The following is a 7,942-nucleotide window of genomic DNA, read 5'->3' on the forward strand; positions in this document are numbered from 1 at the left end:
TCAACAATGTTTTTACAAGTCAAAATTTTGTTGAAAGTAGCACTTTCTTGGAGGGATTCGGGAATAGTTGTTGTGTTCTTTTCTAAATGTTTTAAGCCAATGAAATTTTTAATGTGTACTTTGGAACTTTCATGTAACTTTGCACTTCGGAGGAAATTCTTGAAATCGTTATATCCCGGGATGTGTAAATATTACGGCAGAGCCATTTATTGTTTCGTAGGTACCAAGTTGATTTAAAAGACTTGGAGTACTGACGATTCTGTCGCTTATCAATGGGAGTTAAATGAATTAACTGTTTTGACTGCTCGATATTTAGCAAAATTTGTCGACGTTCTAGCTCGGTTCGCCGTGAGAACGGCGTTTCAAGAAGCAACATGACGATATCGTACTCGGGATTTATTTTTCACTCGCCTGTACTTATGAAAGAGACAATAACACAAAACACCAACACGTGGGTTTTTATTCACGTTCATGCTAATTACCTACGCACCCCGCAACCCTACCGTTCTGTAAAATAAATGGAAAAATGGTTTAATGAGTACGCCGAAATTGGCCGAGAAGCACCGAAGATATCGCCTCAGTTCCGAGCGAACGCATGTATAGGAGTATAGGAGCTGAGCCATGGAAATCCGTGTCTGTGATTGGGCTTCGCTGGCTGAAGTGAACCGACGTTCTGGCTGCTTCAGTTAAAGAACTAGGGGCATAAATCGTACGGTATTCAACGGAAAATGTCAGCAGGAAACGTAAAAAATAAAAAATTATGTACAGATTTCCCATTTCAACATATTTTTGTAACTAAAAATGCATTGAAAACTCTTTTTTAATTATAAATTAAGTCAATCTGTTCTTAAGATATATGCTGTGAGGCGCCGCCTCACTTGCCTCATCTGACGAGCCGCCACTGCTACTATCCAAATTTCATGTTTGTAGTTGCAGTAGTTCAGGCTCTGCGTTGATAGATCAGTTAGTCTGTCAGTCAGGACAAACACTTTTATATATTAAGATTGATTCATCATAATTTTATGTATGTTTGTTAATTAAAAGTATCTCTCTACAAAAATATGTGATTACAAAATTCTTTTTGTTTTTGTTTACAAACAATTTTTAAAGGTCGTTGAACAGTAAGTTGCATCGAGGCGCCTGGTCCCTTAGAGCTGGCCCTGGCCATAACGGCACTTTGACCCGACAGTGTATCTATAACAATGTTTCAGTCAATCATCTAACATGATACTTTCAACAAACATCATTGTAAATGCTTCCAAATGATCAGGGCCGCCGCTAGGACTTTTGGCGCCCGAGTGCAAGTTTGAATTTGGCGCCCCTCTTCAATATAGATGATAGCATTTTTTTAAGTAAAAATTGTGTCAAAATAAGTGGAAAATTAAGGGGCAATCTTTAACACGTTAAAATTAAAATTTATTTCGTATCAAATGAACAAACAAATAACTTTATCGAACACAAATCTATTTTGCTAATAAAAAACATAAATACATATTTATCCATATCATATAACTGAATACAAAAAAAAGAAACGAAAAAAAAAACTTAAAGTATACAAATAATATAATTAAATATTTTTTTTACTAAGCCAAATGAATGTTTCTAGATTTCATACTGGTAAATTCTGCGACTATTTTTTTTATGTCCAAATTGTCTAACAGTTCATATTCAATTGTAACAATAGACAAGTTATTTAGCCTGCCTTGATTCATAGTTGATCGGAGATAATTTTTTATTATTTTCAATTTTGAAAAGATTGCTGGCCAGATGCAACCGAAAATGGTGGTGTAAGCAAAATTCTTAATGTTATTGATGTATCGGAAAAGTTGAGATCAAATTGTTTTCACACAAATACGTAAAATTTGGTGGGATCTTCTAACGGTTTAGCTGAAGAGTGCAATTTTAAAGCTTTAATCTTATTAAATACGTCAATGTCGGTCACCAACGGAATCAACTGTAAGTTTTAAATGTAACATGTCTTCTTCTGAGGACTTAAAACACATTATTAAAAAATTTAAATACATTATCATATGTGTTTAGTTCCTCAAATCTGTTATTTAAAGAAGACAAAGTTTGGTCCAGATTTCGGTAAAAAAAAATTATTTTAAAATTAATTTTTGGATCTACGACAACTTCGTCATTCTGCTAGCAATCAAAATGTTGCGGTTTTCTTCTTGGACGCACGGTTTGGATTGGCGGAAAAAATGGTTCAACATTAATTTCATAGGCAACTTTGTCTGCTTCAGTTATAATTTTAGCAAAACTTTCATCTGAACGATATTTGGTACAGTAACCTATTACATCTTTAAGGAAATTGATACATACCTACTTTAATGTCGATGTTAGGATTCTGCATCATTTTGGTTAAGATGTTGATTGGATTCTAAATATCAAATCAAATTATCTTTGAACAAATAAATTTATAGTTTTGCATGTTTAAAGCTAATAAATAAGCTTCATGTGTTATGATAGAATGCCATGAAGAAGTATCTTCATATATTTCCAGCAAATCATCAAACATTTTGCAAATGTGATACCGTATAGGTAAATAAAATAAAATTATCGTCTGTTCCTCCAAACAGTGCAAACTACAAACTACAAGTGCAAATAACAACTATGTTGCATTTGCCAGCGCGGATATCAACTAATTTTTGGAGTAATATTCTTTCCACACCTTTCTGTCAATCACTAAAATAATTTAATTTATTGCTAACATCCTCCTTCACGTTCCGACAAACAACACCCGCAATTCTCGAAACTTATTCCTTTATGCTTTACCGATCTACAAGTTTGTTCACTATGCACTATAAAAAATAGATGTTTATTGATTTATCGATGACCGGATCATCTAAACAATATTTCTTTCTTTGCTTTCTCTCAAGGTCCCAATAAACCCTTTTTTTGATTTGTAGATTTTTTTATTGTTGTGAGAATTTTGAAAAGTGCTGCTTTACTTACCAATTTGCTGCCCCCCTTTGGCAGCGCCCGCGTGCGGTGCACGCCTTGCACCCCCGCTTACGGCGGCCCTGCAAATGATCATCCGTCAAACTATTTCGTAATTTGTTTTTGACAATTTTAAGCTTTGAAAAACTCCTTTCACAACCAGCAGACGAAATAGATAGAGTTAACAAAAATTTATACACAAGAAAAAGATTTTCATAAGCACTTGAATAAAGATTGTGTTTCATTAAAAAAGCACACTGTTTGCAGGATTTGCAGGATTTTTGGTTACCACAATCGTCACTAAAAGTTGACTCTTCAGATACTGTTTGTTTTAATTGATCCCATTTTGCAGCAAAATCTAAAAGTTCTTGAGACGGTGTAATTTCGGCATTAAATTTTATTAAAATATTGCATAGTGGAACAAATAAATCTGAATTTAGAGTTTCAGAACTTATATTGTTGAATTGTCGGGGATTAAATACAGCAAGCATAGTATAAATTTGTTCGTTTTTGGTAAATCTTGTACTAAAACTTTGCACAATAACGTCCATAACTACATTGTATACACCAATTTTATATTTTTCATAGGGGTTATCAATACAGTAGTCTGAAGTTTTTTCACCCGACAACATTTTTTTTTTACGAATTCGCAGAATATCTAATTGGGAATTGATTATTACCGTAGACGCATCGTTTTCTTTTCCCAATTCATTATTTGTCCATTCTACAAATTTATCTGTTGTTAACTTTAAATGATCAAAATCTCTGGAGATTGCAGTTAAAGAATTTTTTGTTTCAGTAATCATTGTTTGCGCAGTAATTAGGTCTAGTCCAGATATTTGTAAATATTTTGATGGTGGTGAAGTATCCTGAAAAATTCTCAAATACATATTGGCGGTTAAAATGGTTTCATATTTTGAAAGTGAATTTAAGTAGGAAGTTGCTTTATATCGTGTGTCAGAATTTAAAATTTCTGATTTTGATATACCTTCAAGAACCTCTATAATTGTAACAAAAAGGGCATTACTTGTGTCACCATAACTTCCAAAATTTTTTAACACTGCATTAAATTTAGAATCCCATCTTGTTTCTCCTATTGTACTTTTCGAGAAGAGAAGACTCTTTCCAAATGTCCATTCTAGTGTGAGATTCTTTAAAGAAAACAGCAATACCATTTAACAAACCAAATAAAGATGTACACTGATGTGGTTTTTGTGTAATATCTGTTATTACTAAGTTTAAAATATGAGCATAGCACCAGAGATGTATGTGTTCAGGATTAGAAGTAGCCATCCAAGAACTAAAACCATTATATTGCCCTGGCATATTTGCAGCACCATCGGTGCTACTACCTACACAATATTTTAAATTGATATTACTGTCGGCCAACACTTTTGCTATTAACTCATAAAGAGCTTGGCCTTTTGTAGAACTTGTACTTTTTAATGCAAGCAATGTTTCATGCACAGATTCATCATCTACATATCTAATAATAATAGAAGTTTGATCTGTAACTGTAATGTCTTGTGTTGTATCAATTTGAATTGAATACATTCCGATATTGGTAATTTTTTCTGAAATCTTACGCGTTATTAAATTTTTGATAATATTTACAATGGAATGTATAATTGTTTTGGACAAAAAAGACACAATATTACCCCTACCTTTCTTGCCACGTGTATATCGCTTTTGCTTTTCTAAAATAACACGATTAATATGTGAATTTAATAAGGGGTCAAATTTTTTTTAGCAGTAAAATAAGTTCCAAAAAGTTACCATGATTAATTTTTGAATTGCCCAAAGAAAGAATATCCTCATTTCTGTGACCTCTGTAGGCAATACCACATTTACCAATTACTTTTATTACTTCTATAATTCGCAGTAAAATATCTCTTCTATTCTGAACTTGACTTAAACGAATATTTTCTTGTTTTGGTACGTAAGACAGTATATTTAATTTTTTCAATTTAGGATGAATACTTTTTACACCACTTTTAAATATACTAGATTCTTTGCTGTAAACCATACAAACTGTACAAAATAAAGTTTTTGAGTGTTCATTATAAGTTAACCAAGTACGCCGCACCCCACTTTTCCTGCGAAACAGTGTAATCGGATTGAATGGTCAGTCTTTTACATCACATGGTTGAATTGGATGAAATTTAAAAAAGCTATCAATGTCACTTGTTGCTGGGATAGAAAAAAAATTATTGCTTTCGACGGGTAGCAGAAACTCTTGTTCTGATACTTTTTGTTGTGAAGAAACATCTTCCAAAATCGTTGAAGTAGTAGGTTGCTTCAATCCAAGTTGCACCGCTTCAACAGGTTCAATAGGAGTAGTGCTTGTAGATTGTGCAGGTTGACTGTCACCTTCAACATTTTCTTTACGCAATTTAATAAATGAAGACAATGACTTGTAAAACTTGGCTTGTTCCTCCAAACTAGTTTTGAAAAAGCCATAATGCAAATACTATTTTTACAGATAAAAAAAGTAATTTACCTTACAGTGATGATTATAAATTGTCACTTAATGGAAACCTCACGATCTACGTACACCCTCAATGGTTAAGCAGAGACATAAGACTGATTCGTAGAGAAAGATAAGTTTTCGATTAGGCCGATTGTATATTTTGTTAAGCATTAATTAAAAAAGTGTGAAAATAGTACGTGCTTAATTGCCTAAACGTGCCTATTGCATTTCATGCTTTGTTAATGTTATTTAAACTCGATACATATCACGGTGCATCATATTTCGTCGGCGGTGGCGCCAATATTGTTAAACAAAATTTAAAAGTTTGACTTTGAGAAATTATTGATATTGTCTATTCAGCGTAACCGGCCTACCGGCCTATCAGTTCGACGGCCCACCGGGCGAATGCCCGGTAGCCCGCCCGGCCAGTCCGCCCCTGATGATAACGATGTTGCTGCCTCGGTGGGCATCGAACTCCACGCCCCCCGCTTGCCGGGCAGGTATCCTGACCACTAGACTACGAGGTCGCTTATCTTTCTCGACTTACCAACGTGTTATTGTGCCGCCACAGCTCGTACCTTTGTCCACGATATTATGAATTCTACCGTACTTTCACGGTCTTTTCCCAGAGTGGGGCAACGTTAGATTGATTTAACTGCCGTAAATGAACTAGAGCTTATTTGAAAGCAGAAGTACACAGCAATAAAAGAGCGCAGATACCAGTATTTGAAACACCATTCAGTGCGCATGAGCATTACTTTCACAAAATCAGCGGCGTCGAGAACGAACTTCCTTTACTCTTTGGACCTGTTTTGTACGTTCTTATACTAACGCGTGCAACGTGTAAACCCCAATAACAACACTAATGGTCCGCCACTGAGTCGTCCATACTCTTCGCCCATTTTCGCGCTTCGCGCATTCATCCCTCCCGCTCGATGTACTTCTGATTTCAAATAAGCTCTACTAACAATCTTGTGTGAGGAGTTAAGAACCGTTATAATGTAACACTTAAGTATCAGCATCCAGAAACCTTATTCATAATTTAATAAACAAAGGATGAGCCCTGAGCAAGTGAATCTCATAAAATCTCCTAGCAATCTGAACAATCTCCAGACTATTAAATGGTGTTAGAACCAGTAATGATTACAATCCTAACATGAACTGCGAATTTATAAACAATGAATTAACATTACACCACGTGTTAGTGTCGGTCGAAAATTTGTATATTTCCGCTTGGAAAAAGCGCAAGAATTAGCTACGCGTGTTAGGGGAACTGTGGCGTCGTCGTCGTTACATATTCAAAATAAACAAAGGCTTTCCCTTTTTTATTATCTACCAAACCAACTAAACTTAACCTAGCTCACTCACTTCGTGGTTTCACTCACAATAAACACACCAAAAGTGATGCCTCTCGCTCCTCTAGCTCCCAAATCAAGTTCTACCAACCCTCTCAACAAAAATTCTCCAGGAGAGCTACCAACTACCAGAAAAGAACTAAACGTGCACATGGTTGCCTATGTTTAACGATTTCCTTGATTGAATTTTTTTCAAATTCAAATTATTCAGATGCAATTTCGCGCCGTTGTTAATCTTTTTTCAGGGCGAAATTTTTAATTCAGATTTGGTCACCACAACCTAATAACTGACGTTTGTTTCCAAATTATCAAGAAATGTGTGTTTTAGTTACAAAAATAGAGTGATAGTAAATACTTCATCAGACTGCTGTGTTATTGATTGCATTTTGAATTTTTTAGGCCAGGAGCTTTTCGTGAATAACTGCATGATATGTAGATTTATAAGTGTGATACGAAGGGATTAGAAAATCGATGGACAGCAGAATTAACAGTTTCTATATTTTATTTTTTTAACGTTCACTACAGTTCATTTACAAAATAATTTTTCGCACAATTAAAGTTTATTTTACGTGAATAAGCAAACCAAGTAGGTAATGAAAATAATTGAATTTCATGTATTTGAGAAATACACGTACATTTGGTGAGTAACAAGTGTTGAATTCATTTACTAAGACTAATGAAATAAAAAGAGCAGTGGTGAGAAAACGGGCAATTAACTCAGCCACTGTAGAAACGAATATTTTACAAACTAAATATTCGTAGAAAAAGAATTGCGTGGCCATTTCGAGATTTGAAGTTTAATAGAAAAATACTTTAAATATCAATAAAGAAAAACACTGTCGTCTGAACGGAAGGGAGTGTCCATTAAGGTAATAAACAGAACTTTCAATGATGGTTGGTTTGCGATGAGAAAAAATATTTGCACATGCTAAAAAACGTTAACTGTAAAAATTAAAATTACGTGCTCTAGTTTATTTTTTAAGATTGCAAAGTAGGTATGTACTGAAATCACCAGGCAATTTGAATTCCTTATCTTATAATATACATAATTAAAACAAACTACATTGGGTATTCCGGTTTGTTTTTCTTTTACTGTGTGATAATGTACATTTTAAAGTTGTGGAGAGAGCTAAATGCAAGTTTTTTTTGACAACTGGCTTCTATATTTGGCATT

This window comes from Zophobas morio, unplaced genomic scaffold (assembly GCF_036711695.1).
Source record: "Zophobas morio isolate AGI-343-1 ecotype UQ-CSIRO unplaced genomic scaffold, CSIRO_AGI_Zmor_V1 ptg000002l, whole genome shotgun sequence".
NCBI classification, from domain to species: domain Eukaryota; kingdom Metazoa; phylum Arthropoda; class Insecta; order Coleoptera; family Tenebrionidae; genus Zophobas; species Zophobas morio.